Below are 18,993 nucleotides of genomic sequence, written 5' to 3'. Positions count from 1 at the left end.
AGGGAGAAGACACAGGGGGGTCCCTGTCAGGCGTGGGAACCTGGCAGGTGCCTAGCGAACAGAACAGAACGTTACGGAACCGCGCCTGCACTACCTTGCGGCGGTATCCTAAGAAAGAGACACGAAGGGAAGGATATTGTGGAACAGTGTAAACGAGATCAAGCACAAAGGAGTACCAGTAGGAGTCGTGCCGTGAGACCGAGGCAACATCCTACTGAGGCGCGTAGCCGGTGGCCGGAACACCGCAGGAGTAACTGACTCTAGGCCTTACTTCGAACTCCGCAGGACAGTTAATTATAGGTTGGCTGTCTACCTTAAATTTCCTAAGAAGACATAGGGGGCAACAGTGGGTGAGGGGCGTCTCTAGGGTCCCGAAAGACCTCCAGGCCTTCCCGTCATACGGGTGCGTCCTAGCCATAACATACTGGGGGACGAGAAACATCTGGAACTAAAGAAAGAGAGAGAGCTGTAGAGAACGAACGAACGAGAACAGCAGTTGTGAGGACTATTCCGAATGCTCAGCAGGGTAGGACTACAACAGGCGCTAGTGGTGGGCAACGATTTCCATCTGCGAGGGAAACTCTGGAAGTGCCCATCAGACCGGCCGGTCTCAGATAGCCCTGTTAAACGTGCTCTGGATTGAGGATCCTGAAGTCTTCAGTAAAGAGGTAAAGAGACTGCAACCCTGTGTCCTCGTTATTGACTGCACCTCACACCATCACCATCCACCTTACTGGGAAGCCCTGGGGACATACTTCACCTGTGGGAAGGTATACCATCTAGCTGCCATTCCATCACCCCAGCGGACCCCACAGCAGCATCGGTCACCCTGACTGAACACCACAGGTGGCGTCACGAACCCCTGACAGACTGCACCACCTTTATTGGACGCCCCTTAGCAGGGTCGCGGACCGGGTCTAGCCACCGTGACAGCCTCAGAACCGAACCAGAGAGGCCCGGTACCGAGCACTCGTGGTCCTGTGTCTGGGGGTGATCCAAGTATCGTCTTCAAGGAGGGTGGGTGGGACTCAGAAGCAGGGGGGCGGGGCTTCGTCTGTCGCATTTTTGACCCGGGACTTTAAAAAAAAAAAAAAAAACACCTTGCTCAGGTGCCGCCCCCCGCAATGTCATCGCCCTAGGCACGTGCCCTTGCATGCCTAGTAGCAAATACGGCCCTGTCCCCAGGGCTCCCAAGATATATGGCAGGGATGATGTGTTGCCAGTAAATAACAGAGGACTCAGGGTTGCAGTCTTTATCTAGTTTCCTGGAGTTGTTATAGGCCTCAGTCCAGGGTACCGGCAACAGGTACAGAAGGAGTCCAGGCAGCCTGGAAACAAGAAGTTCCCTTGGCAGGTCAGGTTGGGAGCCTTCCTCTATACGTTGGTTTTCTCGTACCTTGCTACCTGTGGTTTGCTGGAAAAGTACTCCTTTCTCTCTCCTGTCCTGGGACAAAACCTGCACGGCAGGCAGCTAGAGCTGTACTCTCGGGGGTCTCTGTCAATGTGACTCCAGCCTCTATCTGCTGCTTTGCCTCAGGTATGGTATGGGCAATATACTTATAGTCCTATGCCCTCTGGCTCTGCTGTGGACCTTACAGCTATCCATACTTTTTTGGAGTCTAATATACCACAGAAATGTAAGACAAAACACACAATACTCTATGGATGACAAATTAATTTAAAAAAAAATGTTTACGCTTTTTTTGATTGTTATATACCACCGAAATTAAACAAAAAGTACGTAATACTATATGGAGGACAAATTGAATCCAGAAAACATTTTGAACGATTTTTTTGAGTTTTATGTACAACCGAAATGTAAAACAAAACACGTAATACTCTATGAATGACAAATTTAATCCATAAAATTTTTGAATGTAAATATTTTGAGAGTGTAGCTGATGTACTCCTACACTGATAAAGACTTTGCACAAGGTGCAAAGCCAGGAAAATATTATAAGGCGGGTCATCCATAGACCCTTGAAGGCACCAACTGTAGTACCTGATTCAAATATTGTGAACAAAGTGTAGTTGTGGTACTTCTACATTCATAAAAGGTCTGCAAACAGAGCAAAGCCTGCCAAAATTAACAAGCAGGGTCATTCATGCACACTTCAAGGTACCAACTGGAGTGCCTCATAAGAAAATGAAGACAGTGTGTTTGTGGCAGTTTTATACTCATAAAGGCTTTGCGCAAAATGCAAAAACAGAAAAAAATATATGGAGGATCATCCAGTCATGCATAGACCCCTGAAAGGCAACAACTGACAGACTTCATTCAAATATTTTGCACTGTAGTTGATGTACTCCAGTCTCCTACACTCATAAAAGTTTTGCACAAGGTGCAAGGCTAGGAAAACATATAAGGAGGCTAATGCAGCAATCATCTTCAGGTGTCCGCTTCCTGTCCTTCCTCGGAGGCTGGGGGGACTGCTGCCACCTGCTTTCTGGAGCCCAATTCCCAGGTGCATGTGCTGTAAATTACCTTGCTTCAGGTATTGCCGGAGCCCCTGATATGTAGAAATAACATGGTGTGACTGTCAAAGTCTGTGAAAGAGTATAAGAGCATGTTATCTGAAATTTCTTCATGAGCCAAAGCCAGAGCATTCAGTAAGCAACAGTGAAAAGGATAACTGCACCTGAAGTTGTCAGTGGGCCATCGGTTGGTGGAGAAGTCCAGCATTCCACTGGGGTCTGATCTGGTTATGTGAAGCTGTGAGGACAAGGGCCTGGAGGGCAGTGAGCAATGAGAGAGTAGTTGTAAGTAATGGTGTGAGAGTAAGTCTTGGAGAGAGCCGGGGTCCTGACAGTGTGCCGGCCTGAATTGTAGTTGCAGTTCCAGTGGTGTTAAAGTGGGTGATGCAATCTCAGGTAGACAAGGAAGGTAGAGAGACCAGGGACTGTGTTCAGAATTGCACATAATTTTGTAAAAGTTCTGCTGCTGTGAGATGTGAAAAGGTAAAATAGCCTCCATGTGGAAGGTCTGTAAATAAGACTACATTGAGCTGTATCCATCACATTGATTAACTAACTGCGGGGAGCTAGATATCAATTGGCATGACAACACCAGTTGCACCCCTGGAAGTGACACTTCTAACCTTTTTTAGACCCCCTGCTCTTGAACATTCGCTATGCAATTGTTTTTTTCACTTGAAAAAAACGCTAGTCCAGCATTAAAACGCGTTGTGTAAATATATTAATAGGCATTCAACTCATCTTGGTCCTAAGGATTCTTCATTACAGCAGCACAAAACAATATCATGTTATCATCCAACCTGGGAAAATGTTCAGGTATTATCAACTAATAAGATCATGAATACAGATTTCAAAGTCTACCAGACTTTATGAACCATATACTGTACAAGTTCAATCTGTAAACTACTTTTTTGAAATTACAGATACAGTAGAATTACACAGGGCCCAGTATGCAACCAGCAATTATCAGACTTACGGGATATGATGGCTTATGGTCATGTCCGCCACATGAGGAGTTTTAGGATCAGGTGCAGAGATTTGTAGTGACATTAATCACTTCCATTGTACACTGTAAAATCTTCAAGAAGGAGGGAATTCTGCAAATCTTGACAATAGAACATATAATTCTAATGATGGCAAACGTGTTTACTTCAGAATTGTATGTAGGCAGGACTTACATGGCGTGTGTGCGTGTGTGCGTGTGCGTGTGTGCGTGTGTGTGTGTGTGTGTGTGTGTGTGTAATAAAAAGATAAAGACAAAGAAAGAAAAGAATTTAAATTAATCCCTTAGGTGATAAATTACCGTCACAAAAGCTCCTGTCACCCAGGGAAGTTTTTTGCACTCCTACCGCTGTCCCTACAGGCGCTTCACTAAACTCTGCTATATAAGCCCTGCACACTACCAGCAAATCTGTCTTAAGACTTGATTTCTTGCTCTATAAACCTGCCCAGAGCTTCTTGATTTACAATCCTTATCTTGTGACTGCTGTGGATGGTCTTAAAGGAAGAGGAGACCCTATAACTACACTATTCAGTTTACTATACTTCATTATTATTAACCATGAGTTGTTCCAAAGGCTCAGGGATAGCTGATAAACTGAAAGAATTTGCAAGGACTGATCCATCTGATAATGCACGTTAGGAATGCTACATCACAAGCTAAAGCTACAGATCAACGTAAAAATCGTGTTTCTGACAATGAGGAGGATGGTATACAGGAGGATCTAACCCTTAGCCAGGCCTCTGAACAGTTAATGCAGGCCATATCTTTAACTAGAACGTCCCTGACAGGGAAAATAGAAGATGTGCATTCTGAGGTGGGGCGTCTTCGGCAAGATATGAAAGCTATGAGTGGTCGTATTACAGAAGTTGAAACAAGAGTGTCCCATCTGGAAGATAACTTTATATCTATGGAGACTAAAGGTACCGTCACACTGAAACGACGCTGCAGCGATACGACAACGATGTCGATCGCTGCAGCGTCGCTGTGTGGTCGCTGGAGAGCTGTCACACAGACAGCTCTCCAACGACCAACGATCCCGAAGTCCCCTGGTAACCAGGGTAAACATCGGGTTACTAAGCGCAGGGCCGCGCTTAGTAACCCGATGTTTACCCTGGTTACCAGCGTAAACGTAAAAAAAAAAAACATTACATACTTACATTCCGTGTCTGTCCTCCGGCGCTGTGCTTTCCTCTGCACTGTCAGCGCCGGTCAGCCGCAAAGCAGAGCGGTGACGTCACCGCTCTGCTTTCTGGCTGGTCGGCGCTGACACAGGATGCAGGAGGAATGCAGAGAAGCAGAGCGCTGGGGACAGACAGCTGAAGGTAAGTATGTAGTGTTTGTTTTTTTTACGTTTACGCTGGTAACCAGGGTAAACATCGGGTTACTAAGCGTGGCCCTGCGCTTAGTAACCCGATGTTTACCCTGGTTACCAGTGAAGACATCGCTGAATCGGCGTCACACACGCCGATTCAGCGATGTCAGCGGGAGATCCAGCGTCGAAATAAAGTTTCAGACGATCTGCTACGACGTACGATTCTCAGCGGGGTCCCTGATCGCTGTAGCGTGTCAGACACAGCGAGATCGTAACGATATCGCTGGAATGTCACGGATCGTGCCGTCTTAGCGATCAAAGTGCCACTGTGTGACGGTACCCTAAGTTAACAAAGGTGGCAGGCTCCATAAATGCCTGGAAACAGAAGGCAGACGACCTTGAAAACAGATTGTGCCGGAATAATAACCGGATTATAGGACTGCCGGAGCGCTCAGAAGGTCAACAGCCTGAGAATTTTTTAGAAGGTTGGCTTAAAGATATTTTAGGGGATAATTTCTCTTCTACCTTTTCAGTGGAAAGGGCTCATAGAGTCCCTACAAAATCGCTACCACCGGGCACTCCACCTAGGCCTTTTCTGGCACATCTCATTAATTGCAAAGACCAAGATGCTGTATTAAAGATGGCAAGACAAAAGAGTCCTATTAAGTTTAATGGTGCTACAATTTCAATATTCCCTGATTTCTCCATGAAACTCCAGAAGCAACGGGCCCAATTCATGGAAGTTAAGAAGCTCAGGGAGAAGAATGTTTTGTATTCAATGATATATCCAGCCCCACTTCAAATTGTCCATGAAGGCTCTTCCATATTTTTTACGAACCCAGCGGAGGCAACGGATTGGGTGCGGTCCCATAAAGGCTTACCAGGACAGGAATCCTGATTTATTGACAGGTAACTGGATCTTTTCTACTAACTGTTTTATTGGAGCTCGTTGTATTGGCTTCCGACTTCACAGCAATACCGGACACTGTGTTCAGTGAGGGTATCCCCCGATTCAATTCAAGATAGGAGCACGGAATTTTGCTTCTTTATTTTTGAACTTTCTGTTGTTTCTTTTTTCAAAAGTTCTGTTTGTTGTTTTTGTAGGTACTGCTGCCGAGAGTCTAAATATGATGTCTATAATTTGTATTGTGTGATATGCATACCATATTCGGGTAAAGTAATATGGGTTCCGAGGTTATTTGTTTGACATGGAACGTGAGGGGTCTCAAATCTCCTCGGAAAAGAATTAAGGTTTTTTCCCAGATTAAACATTATCGTCCTCATATTGTGGCGTTGGTTGAGACGCACCTGACTAGAGACTCAGCTAGGTTTGTACAGAAACCTTGGGTACAATGGTACATTCATGCATTTCATACCAGCTATTCCATAGGAGTTTCATTGTTAATATACACAAAGATGTTAGGTGGGATGTTAAAGAAGCCAGAAGAGATCCTGAGGGACGCTTTGTCTTTGTATATGCATTGATAAATTCAAGAGGGTATGTTATTCTGTGTATTTATAATCCCCCTCCGGCCAATGTCTTAGTTCTTCAAAAGGCAATGAGCTTTGCTCTAAACTACCCACAAGCATATGTTATATGTATGGGGGATTTTAATTTGGTGATGGATGATTCCCTTGATAGGATCAGTTTGGATGAGGGGATTTCGGGGGTAACCCCATCTACATCTCTGTCTCCACTAGCACTGTTTATGGGGGAAGTGGTTGGTTCGATATTTGGAGGATGCGTCATTCTCAAGTCAAGGGATACACCTGTCACTTGTCCACTAGACGTAGTTTGTCTCGTATAGATTATATTTTCGGCTCTAGTGGTCTAGCGATGTGGGTGGATGATATAGAACATGGTCCAAGGGGAATCTCAGACCATAGCCCAGTTATACTCAAACTTAATTTTTGCCAGTCAAAACATAATACATTCTGGAAGTTAAACCCATTCTGGTTGAAATTAATAGGTCCTACTGACAGAACTATAGATCAATTGAATTGCTTTATTGAATCCCAATAAATCCTGAACCCCAGAATATTAATTTATTCTGTGATGCCCTTAAGGCATACCTGAGAGGATGTTTATCCTCTACAATCTCTTATATTAAGCGGATAACCACTGAGGAGGATGATAAGATGGAACTGCGACTAAAAGAATCGGAAGCAGCCTACTTATCTAGCCAGACTAATGAGAATAGAATGGCTTGGTTGACCTCCCAGAGGCTATATACCCAATACATGGATACTAAATCTAAACGTAAGTTATTTTTTACCTGTCAGTCTTACTTTGAACTGGGGAACCAATCTAGTAAGTTTTTGGCTTTTTTGGTGCATCAGCACAACACATCCAACACTATTCTTAAGATTTGGAGAGCGGATAATTCATTTGCGACCTCAACAGAAGATATACTTCATCGTTTCTATGATTATTACAGAGCATTATATGGCTCTGGGAGTGGCCTTGGTATTCCAGAATGTTTAGACTACTTGTCTGATATAGAGTTCCCTACGCTGAGTTCTACTGAACAAGCTTTTTTGGACGCTGATTTTACTATAGAAGAAATTGAAAACGCTGTGATGGATATGGCCTCTGGGAAGGCTCCTGGACCAGACAGGTTTCCCATTGAAGTATACAAAAAGTATAGAGATATATTGGCACCGCTTCTTCTGAAAGTATTTAAGGGGCTTGGGGAGGGGGATTATCTGCCGGATTCCTTCTATGAAGCAAATATCATTATATTTAAGAAAGAAGGAAAATACCCCCTTGAGTGTGGATCTTCTCGTCCCATATCTCTGGTTAATGTGGATTATAAGATTTTCACCAAGGTTCTAGCTACTAGACTAAATACTGTTATATTAAGCCTTATACACCCTGACCAGACTGGTTTCATGCCCGGTAAAAATACCTCTATTAATATTAGACAAGTCCAATCAGTAATCCAATTTAGCTCTTTAGTGCCAGATAATAATTGGGCTCTGGCATCATTGGACGCAGCTAAAGCCTTTGACTCCCTTGAATAGCCCTTTTTAACTTGCATGTTTGAAGAGATATGGCTTCGGGGCTAGGTTTCAAAAATGGGTAGGTGCAATATACGCAAAACCTAATGCTCGTATAATTATAAATAATTCAGCATCTGAGTCATTTTCTCTATCTAGAAGGACACGTCAGGGGTGCCCCTTATCCCCAGCTATCTTTGCACTTGCGATTGAGGCGTTGGCTATATGCATGCGGTCCTCTCCAAATATTGTGGGTATAAATATAGCTGACCGTTTAGAGACTATTGGCTTATATGCTGATGATACGATTTTATTCATGGATAGGGCAGAAGAGACGCTCCCACATGCGGTTACTATTATAGATAAATTTAGTAAATGCTCCGGATTATATATTAACTGGGATAAATCCGCCCTATTGCCTCTTTCTCATAGCCCAATGACTCACCTTGCTACTTTGTCTTCACTGCCTATGGTGTCTCATTTTAAATATCTAGGTATTAACATATCCAAAGACAGTGAGCTTGATTTACAACTCAATATTATTCCTCTACTGAACTTAGTCAAAATTAAATTTGCCTCGTGGGGTAAACTTCCGCTATCTGTAGCTGGCCGTATAAACTCAATTAAAATGGTTTTACTTCCTAAGCTCAACTACTCCCTCCAACATAGCACGGTGTTGATTCCTAAATCCTTCTTCACGAATCTAAATTCCTTGACCACGTCTTTCATATGGGGGAAAGGCGGACCCAAACTTAAACTTTCTACTCTACAGAGGTCTAAAAAGATGGGGGGAGCGGCATTGCCGGATTTTTATTTATATTACCTAGCCGGACAAATTAAGGCTTTGAGTAAGTGGATGCCCGACAATCACCTGCCCAACTCAGAAAGTCACTTAATGCATGCTGCAAAGGTGGATTGCCCATTAGGTTTCTTAGAAACAAATAGACCTGGTGTCCCTCGATTACTACCTCTACTTAAATTAGCATGGTCAGTTTGCAGACAAATTAAAAAAGTCATCCACTTTGAAGATATCGTAGCAGAGATGCCACTGTGGAACAACTCTTATTTTCCGGTGCTGTTGGGTCACCCGTCTGCTAATTTATGGATGCATGAAAAGAAGCTGCGGAGACACCATCACGTGTTTCTCGACGCAAGCAGTGAATAGCCAGGCCTTTCCCCGGGAAGGAACAACCACGGGAAGGGCAGCATCCTATGAAGGAAAGCCACCTATGCCAAGCATGGTATCCATCCACAGACAGCTGTTTCGGGGTTTTTGCCCCTCATCAGTGTGGAGTAGGAATCTGGCTATTAGGAGCAGTGCCTAGTAAAAAGGCTATAAAGGCACAGATGATTGGCCTCGGGGAGACCAAAACATCCAACACCGCGGAGACACCATCACGTGTTTCTCAACGCAGTGATTCCAGAACACTGCCCCCATCCCTTATGGGAAATATGCAGATGCATGAAAAGAAGCTGCGGAGACACCATCACGTGTTTCTCGACGCAAGCAGTGAATAGCCAGGCCTTTCCCCGGGAAGGAACAACCACGGGAAGATACCATGCTTGGCATAGGTGGCTTTCCTTCATAGGATGCTGCCCTTCCAAAAACTTTTCATGCATCTGCATATTTCCCATAAGGGATGGGGGCAGTGTTCTGGAATCACTGCGTTGAGAAACACGTGATGGTGTATCCGCGGTGTTGGATGTTTTGGTCTCCCCGAGGCCAATCATCTGTGCCTTTATAGCCTTTTTACTAGGCACTGCTCCTAATAGCCAGATTCCTACTCCACACTGATGAGGGGCAAAAACCCCGAAACAGCTGTCTGTGGATGGATACCATGCTTGGCATAGGTGGCTTTCCTTCATAGGATGCTGCCCTTCCCGTGGTTGTTCCTTCCCGGGGAAAGGCCTGGCTATTCACTGCTTGCGTCGAGAAACACGTGATGGTGTCTCCGCAGCTTCTTTTCATTCATCTGCATATTTCCCATAAGGGATGGGGGCAGTGTTCTGGAATCACTGCGTTGAGAAACACGTGATGGTGTCTCCGCGGTGTTGGATGTTTTGGTCTCCCCGAGGCCAATCATCTGTGCCTTTATAGCCTTTTTACTAGGCACTGCTCCTAATAGCCAGATTCCTACTCCACACTGATGAGGGGCAAAAACCCCGAAACAGCTGTCTGTGGATGGATACCATGCTTCGCATAGGTGGCTTTCCTTCATAGGATGCTGCCCTTCCCGTGGTTGTTCCTTCCCGGGGAAAGGCCTGGCTATTCACTGCTTGCGTCGAGAAACACGTGATGGTGTCTCCGCAGCTTCTTTTCATGCATCTGCATATTTCCCATAAGGGATAGGGGCAGTGTTCTGGAATCACTGCGTTGAGAAACACGTGATGGTGTCTCCGCGGTGTTGGATGTTTTGGTCTCCCCGAGGCCAATCATCTGTGCCTTTTATATGCTAATTTATGGATGTCACATAATGTTTTCTCGATTAAAGATTTGTATGATAATGAAGTATTGATGTCCTTTGAGCAAATTCAGTCTAATTATAAAGTCCCGAGGTCCCATTTTTTTCGTTTTCTTCAGCTCAGATCAGCTATCCAGTCACTTCTACGTTCTGTGAGTTTGACTCAAATTATCTCATCTTTCCATTTGATAGGAATTCTTAAATCACAAGGCCCCCAGGGTCTCATTTCAGCTTTATACACATACATGTTATCGGTGGGAACCAATTCTGCTATTGTGTCAATTAAGGGAAGGTGGGAAGCTCTCATTCCTGATGCTCAAGATGAAGATTGGGAGGAAATTCTTGAATCTCCAATTGGAGTATCCCCATCAGTCAATAATAGAATGACCCAATTATATTTCATACATCAGTCATATTTAACTCTATTGCGGCTCTTTAAGATGGGTCGGTTTCAAACATTGGAATGTTTGAGATGTCATTCGCTGGAAGCAAACTTTATATACATGGTTTGGGGTTGCCCCATTATTCAGTCTTACTGGAGCCAGATAACGTCGCTGTTGACTTCTCTAGCACAATCCCCTGTTCCTCTCAATCCCTTAGTTTGCTTATTTGGGGTGCTAGATGATGAAGCCTGGGGACACCGTGTTAAAATTTTTCTACGTGAGTCACTCTTTCTGGCTAGGAAGGTGTTGGCATTGTGTTGGATGGGTAGTGTACACCCCTCTCTCCAGACGTGGATAGAATTGGTAAACTCAATCATACCGTATGAGCGGACATTATATCAAAACAGGGGCTGTTTAAAGAATTTTGATAAGATTTGGGACAGGTGGAACTCTTCTTGTCTTACTGTATCAGGACATGGTGGCCTGGCACCACCATGAGGGTCATGGTTGTAATGCATTAACACATACTCCACGGCATCAGATAGTTATTATAATATATATAGATATTGGGCAACAGATTAGGATAAGATAGTTATGACTTAATTGGTTGTACAATGAAGAGGAGAGAGGAAGGAGAATACCTTTTTCTTTGTTTTTTTATTCCTTTCCCTCTTTTTTTCCCCTCTTTTTGGATATATGCTACCAGGCCGACATGAAGTTATGTTTTCTGTTCACTTGACCAGTGATATAATATATATATATATATATATATATATATATATATATATATATATATATATATAGTGATAAAGACATGTGGGTCTGAATAAACTCTGCACAAGATATTCAAGATTATGGAGTGCTGCCTGTTTTTTGTTTGAATCTATGGACTGAGGTTAGCCGGTGGACGGGCTTCCTGAAGGCTTTGCACCCGCAGATAAGTTAAAACGTTGTGCTGTTCCTTTTTTTATCTCTATATATATATATATATATATATATATATATATAGCAACATATGGACTTATAATACTGAAAGAGTGTGAATAATGTAATGCACAAATTTGTTGTCCGTTCGTAATTACCTTGACAAGTGTGCTTATGCTGGCTTGGATGCACAAATATGTATATGTTGTTGCTGTTTTGGTTAATAAACGAATTAAAAAAAAAAAATCTACTCTCACAAGTTTCTTCTGCAACCAAACTATGCAACAGTGGTTGTATTACTGCTGCGGACACCTCGAGGTTCAGCTCTGCCACAATTTGTACAGCACTAGACCCCTTTAACCCTTCACACTGCCGCCCATTTTAGTTGTTACATTTGTGTTTTTAGCTCCCCTTCTTCCCAGAGCCATAACATTTTTATTTTTTGATCAATATGGCCATGTGAGGGCTTGTTTTTTGCGGGACGAGTTGAACTTTTGAACAACAGCATTGGTTTTACCATATAGTGTACTGGAAAACGGGAAAAAATATTCCAAGTGCTGTAAAAGTGCAATTCCATAATTGTTTTATTTTTTTTATTTTTTTTCCATGTTCACCAAATGCTAAAACTGACCCGCCATTATGATTCTCCAGATCATTTTGAGCTTGTAGACATCAAACATATATACGTTGTTTTTTATTTAAGCGGTGAAAAAAATTCCAAAGTTGTTAAAAAGAAAGAATTGAGTAATTTTCCAACACACGTAGCATCTCCATTTTTCATGATCTGGGGCTGAGTAAGGACTTATTTTTTTGCACACAGAGACGACGTTTTAATTAATACCATTTTGGTATAGATATGATCTTTTGATTGCCTGTTATTGCATTCTAAGTTGGAAAAAATGTAATTCTTGCCTTTTGACTTTTTTTCTCATTACTCCATTTACCAATTGGATTGTTTTTATATATTCATAGATTGGGCTATTCTGAATGTGGTGTACCAAATATGTGTATTTATTTTTAATTGTTATATTTTGAAATGGGCGAAAGGGGGGTGATTTAAACTTTTATTTTTTTTATTTTTTAAATATTTTAAAAACATTTTTTTTACTTTTCACTTGCTTCAATTGTCTCCATGGGAGACTAGAAGCTGTGACCATCCCATCGCCTGTGCTACACACAGCAGGGCTCTATGTAGCAGAAATGCTCACTTGCTATGAGCACCGATCACTGGGCGGCACTCATAACTATCCGGCAATAACAACCACAGAAGTCTGCTGCAGACTCCGGGTTGTCATGCCAACCCATCGGCGACTCACGGCCATGTGACACGGGTGCCGATGGGCAGGATTAGTGAAATGTTTCAGGTGCAATCTCGTTAAATGCAGCTGTCAGAGATTGACAGCGGCATTTATCAGGTTAACAGCCGCAGGTGGATTGCTGTTAGGGGCACATGTCAGTTGTTCAAAGATATGGGCTCAGCACAGGATCCCGCATCAAAGGGAGGAGACTCAACATGTGCTGTACATATACGGCGCTAGGGTTGAGCGAAACGGGTCGGCCATTTTCAGAAGTCGCCGACTTTTGGCAAAGTCGGGTTTCATGAAACCCGACCCGACCCCTGTGTGGGGTCGGCCATGATGTCGGCGATCTTCTGAATCTGGTATCGGAATTCCGATACCGAGTTCCGATATGTTTGCAATATCGGAAATCGGTATCGGAATCCATATTTAAGTGTAAAATAAAGAATTAAAATAAAAAATATTGCTATACTCACCCTCTGACGCGCCCTGGTACTAACCGGCAGCCTTCCTTCCTTAGAATCAGCGCGTGAAAGACCTTAGATGACGTCGCGGCTTGTGATTGGTCGCGCGACCGCCCATGTGACCGCTCACGCGACCAATCACAAGCCGCGACGTCACCGAAGGTCCTTCAAGCGCTGATTCTTAGGAAGGAAGGCTGCCGGTTAGTACCAGGGCGCGTCAGAGGGTGAGTATATCAATATTTTTTATTTTGATTCTTTATTTTACACTTAAATATGGATCCCAGGGCCTGAAGGAGAGTTTCCTCTCCTTCAGACCCTGGGAACCATTAGAAACCCAATGCACTGCATTGGGTTTCGTGTTTCGGCCGACCCCGACCCCGACTTTTCTATAGGATCGGCCGATTTCACTCGACCCGACTTTTGAGAAGGCGGGTTTCGTGAAACCCGACCCGATCCTATAAAAAGAAAAGTCGCTCAACCCTGTATGGCGCATGTCGTGAAGGGGGTTAAACCCACGATGAAGAAACCCAACAAGTTTGTAAAAACAGCCATTTTATTGTAATGTTAAGGCTATGTGCGCACGTTCAGGATTTTTTGTGCTTTTTTTCACGGTTTTTTGGCCTTTTTCCACGGGAAAAAACGCTTAAAAAACGCATACATAAGCATCCCATCATTATTAATGCATTCTGCAATTTTTGTGCAGATTTTCACGGAAAAAAAACGCATTGCGGTAAAAAACTCAGCATATTCATTCATTTTGTGGATTTTTCGCGTTTTTCCTGCTATTTAATGCATTGGGAAGCTCTGGAAAAAAAGGGGAAAAAACACAACAAAAACGTGCAAAAAACGCGTCAAAAACGTGAAAAAAAACGCATGCAGATTTCCAGCAGAAAAAGTCCGGTTTTGTTCAGGAAAATTCTGCAGAAAATCCTGACGTGTGCACATAGCCTAAAACTTATGTACATAGGGTAGCAGGAAATAAGCCTGCTGTTTTCTTCTGCATCACACAGAGGTACATTCTTGGTGGTCATGGACAGCAGCACAATATTTGAATGAACAGCAGGACAAATTGGATAACTCCATCTTCTTGGTACAGGGTCACATAGGTGTTTCACTGTGACCACTGCATCCAAACTGCTCTCTAGGGCCCCACAGATCAATGTATTTTTCTGTGGCCACTGCACTCTTGTGAAACAGTGTAAAGGCCCCTTCACATTAAGCGACGCTGCAGCGATACCGACAACGATCCGGATCGCTGCAGCGTCGCTGGAGAGCTGTCACACAGACCGCTCTCCAGCGACCAACGATGCCGGTAACCAGGGTAAACATCGGGTAACTAAGCGCAGGGCCGCGCTTAGTAACCCGATGTTTACCCTGGATACCATGCTAAAAGTTAAAAAAAACAAACACTAGATACTTACCTACCGCTGTCTGTCCTCCAGCGCTGCGCTCTGCTTCTCTGCTCTCCTCCTGTACTGTCTGTGAGCCGGAAAGCAGAGCGGTGACGTCACCGCTCTGCTTTCCGGCTCACAGACAGTACAGGAGGAGTGCAGAGCACAGCGCTGGAGGACAGACAGCGGTAGGTAAGTATCTAGTGTTTGTTTTTTTTTACTTTTAGCATGGTAACCAGGGTAAACATCGGGTTACTAAGCGCGGCCCTGCGCTTAGTTACCCGATGTTTACCCTGGTTACCAGTGAAGACATCGCTGGATCGGTGTCACACACGCCGATCCAGCGATGTCTCCAGGGAGTCCAGCGACGAAATAAAGTTCTGGACTTTATTCAGCGACCAACGATCTCCCAGCAGGGGCCTGATCGTTGGTCGATGTCACACATAACGATTTCATTAACGATATCGTTGCTACGTCACAAATAGCAACGATATCGTTAACAATATCGTTATGTGTGAAGGTACCTTAAGGGAGCTCTTACTAGCTGCCACCTGACATGCCATAGCCTGGCTGACCCTGCCTTCCTTCACAGCTGATCTCCAGGTCTGGCTAACCCCACCGCTTGCTTTAGTTTTTCAAGTCCTTAAAGTGCCCCAGACTTGCCTGCTATGACAAACTGCGGCTACTGTAGAATTGTTGCTGAGACTTGCTCCCTTTCCTTGTCTTGGCTGCCACACACACCCAGTGACGATAACCTTCCTCTGAGGTTTGTCTCTTGCTCACTAACGACTAACTACAAAGCTAAGAAGTAACACACAGGTACCTATTACTCCTCACCAACTATGGGTGGCCCTACAGTTATCCCTGTCACTCCTGACTAACAGGAACTGCAGCCTCTAGGGGGTTAATGCATACAATACAGTACATTGTCATACATTTAAAACAATAGAGGATTCAAGACGCCATCTTCTCCACTTTCATACCCTGATACATGCTGCACGTGTCTCTACAATTTGGATCACACGCGCACATTCAAGTCTATTGGTGCATGTAAAACATCGGAATGCGAAGAGAGGATCGGATCACAGACTGCCACTCGGCTGACACTCTGATCAGAGTTTGACTGAGTATCATGTCCCCATAAGACCTATTAATAAATAAAATGACAAGTCCCCATAAAAACCCCTTAATAAATAAAAAATGACAAGACACCTTTATTGTTGGAATAAAAATTGGCCGTGAGGTTTTATTTTGGGTAACATACAACTTGAATAAATACCAATAAATAAATTCCATAAGTTAAAGTCCATAACCAAAAATTTAATCCAGTAGCCAAATCCACCCGTTGAAGGGTGATTTTTACCCCACAAATAAAACCGAACGACAAGAGAACTACTTGCTAAAATATCGGGAGGGAGGCTGGGCTCTTCTTTCTTCAAGCGCCGGCAGAGTGACAGGCGCTGACAGGAATCAGTCTTTTATAATAAAAAAAAAACGCCAAATTGACAGGAACCAATCAAATTGTCATAAAATTGAGCGCACAAAAACCAGTGAAAACTGGTTTAAGCCACTTTACTTAAAAATAGCACAGTCACTGACCTATCACTGACCCTTGTTTACCACTGCCTGAGGTAAATCAGGTCTATGTGGACATGAGACCCCCGCCATATTTCATATGTTCTGGGCGGGGGGGGCAAACATGTCCCCATAAGACCTATTAATAAATAAAATGACAAGTCCCCATAAAAACCCCTTAATAAATAAAAAATGACAAGACACCTTTATTGTTGGAATAAAAATTGGCCGTGAGGTTTTATTTTGGGTAACATACAACTTGAATAAATACCAATAAATAAATTCCATAAGTTAAAGTCCATAACCAAAAATTTCATCTAGTAGCCAAATCCACCCGTTGAAGGGTGTTTTTTACCCACCAGGCCAAGACTCAAAGGGTCGTGCACCCCCCCCCCCAAAAAAAAAACCACACAGCCATTTTTCAATGATATTACCCAAGTTCAGATTGAAAATATCTAGTCCAATATCAGATAGATGCACTGAATCTTGTCTGAACAATCCTGGTAAAAAACCCTCAAGGTCTAAATGTCTAAACGAAAATCCGTTAATAACGGGTAAGAATTTATGCATGGAAAGATTCACCCTTTTCCGAATCTTATCTAAAAAGCGAAGTTGGTCCTGCTGCCATAAAAGCCTGGGAATGACTTCGGAAAACACAACACGGGAGAAGGGGAAACTTTGTTTTATGCCGATAAGGTCGGCCCGCATTGCAGCTAATAAATTCAGAGTGTTGGTCTTACCTAAGTCATTACCAGATAAATGCACAATAATCAAGTCAGGATACGGAAATTTCACCATACAATTTTGTAACTCAAACATCAAAGAGGACCATCTCATTCCGTGCACGCTGTGTCAAAAAACTCGGGTGCTAGAAGGATGAAAAGATAAATTCTCTGAATAAGACCGCAAGCTGGCCCTCTTCTGGGCCCAGAAGACAAAGGAGTGACCAACGACCCAAATAATTGTTGGACCTACAAGAAAATGAGAATTAGTCATCATACAAGTCATGACGGACATAAAGGTTGAATCGCTTTGAATCCCATCTTCCCAATTTTCTTATTTTATCATCCGACAAGCCTGCTCTGGCGGCCTCAGTAGCTGCTCCGATCCTGAAAGAATGTGAAGTGATTTTGAGGTGACTTTTACCTAAAAAATTCAAACACTTTTTTAAAATAAAATTAAACTGAAAAACCATAACAGGGGATTCATTTCTATGTAAAAATAATGGGCCCTGAGCTACTGGCCTAAAAATAAACCATTTCGATAGGGTACGCACAGGGCATAGCAAAGGGTCCGAAAATGAGTTCAATCTCAGCTCGGAACCTCTCCCCAGCTGATTCGTTTTTTATTTCCTTATAAAAATCAGGAGGAACGATTCAAAAATCCTAACATCTGACAACATTAGCCCTGAGGGTTCAGATTTTTTTACCGAAACCACCTCGCTGACTCTCAGGGCCCCGAAAAAAGAAATGGAGAATATGGACATAAATAACAAAGCCTCCTCTGCATTCAAACAAGCATGCAGTAGGGCTGAACACATATCTTTTAATAGAGCAATTGAAATTGGACGTCTGGAATCCGGTAAGAATTTATCCCTTTTGAGGCCTTTTAAAAATTGCTTCACTAAGAAAAACTCCGTTAACGCCCTACAACCGTGCAACCGTAAAAGGAAAGAAACTCCTGCAAAGCATTTGGCTACTGCAGAGTACGATAGGCCTTTCTTGACCAGCGATTCCGCAAACTTAAGAGCAGAAATCGGACTTGGTGACGTCGCCTCCGATCCGTGTAAATCTGAAAAATCGATCCACCTCTTCCATGCAGCTGAGTAGTCAGCCCATGATCTCCTAGACAATGAATTCTTAATAAAATAGGGAATTATAGTGGTATTACATCCCAAACTGATAGAGGGCAGGGGGTTGCTTCCTTGTCTACGAGTGGCACCTGTTGGTAAAAATGGAGCCACTGACCATGCAGTATGAAATCAGTCAAATAACTACATTTATTGATACCCGAATTCGCCTTCAACCAAATGTTGCCTTTCAGGCACTCCAAGACTAAATGTCTCAGAATTCTAGCCGTTTGCAGGTGTTTAGACGAAAGGGTATTAATGGAGAAAACTACCGACTGGTTCGGAGAGGATAAGAAAACTCTAGAATCCCGCAAGTAAGGGCCCCATAAAAGGATTCCCAAATAAAGGGGAAAAAAACTTCTCTAACTAGCAAATTCTCATTAAGCTTACTCAAAAGCCATTTTTCCAGCCATGGTAAGGACACCCAGTGCGATTGAAACAAAATAGACAAACCTGCGATGCTATCCGTAGAAAAAACGAGCGGAAAGGAATCCGCCGATACAAAAGGTGACTGGATTATCGATCTACCGTTAAAATCTGCTAAAACTGACAACCAAATTCTGGCGTCTTCTTTCAAAGCGGCACTCAACCGAACGTGAGAATTAGGTGATGAGAGGCCCTTAGTGGCTTCATAAAGACTTCTAGAAAAAAAACCTGCCAATTGGTATTATCCATAAGGCAAAATTTAAAAGGCCAAGTACAGACTGAAGCTCTTTAAGAGTAACTTTACTCTTAGATAAGAGGCTTAGAAAGGAACTCCGAAGTTTGTCAATTTTTTCTTGAGGTAAAACAGATTCCATCCTCTCCGATACGCCTTTTAACGGCGGCAGTTAAGGGTACTTAACTGAAAAAGTAAA

This window comes from Ranitomeya imitator, chromosome 10, assembly GCF_032444005.1.
Source record: "Ranitomeya imitator isolate aRanImi1 chromosome 10, aRanImi1.pri, whole genome shotgun sequence".
In the NCBI taxonomy this organism is placed as follows: Eukaryota; Metazoa; Chordata; class Amphibia; order Anura; family Dendrobatidae; genus Ranitomeya; species Ranitomeya imitator.
The sequence above is the reverse complement of the archived record's forward strand: the minus strand, read 5'-3'. Positions refer to the sequence as shown.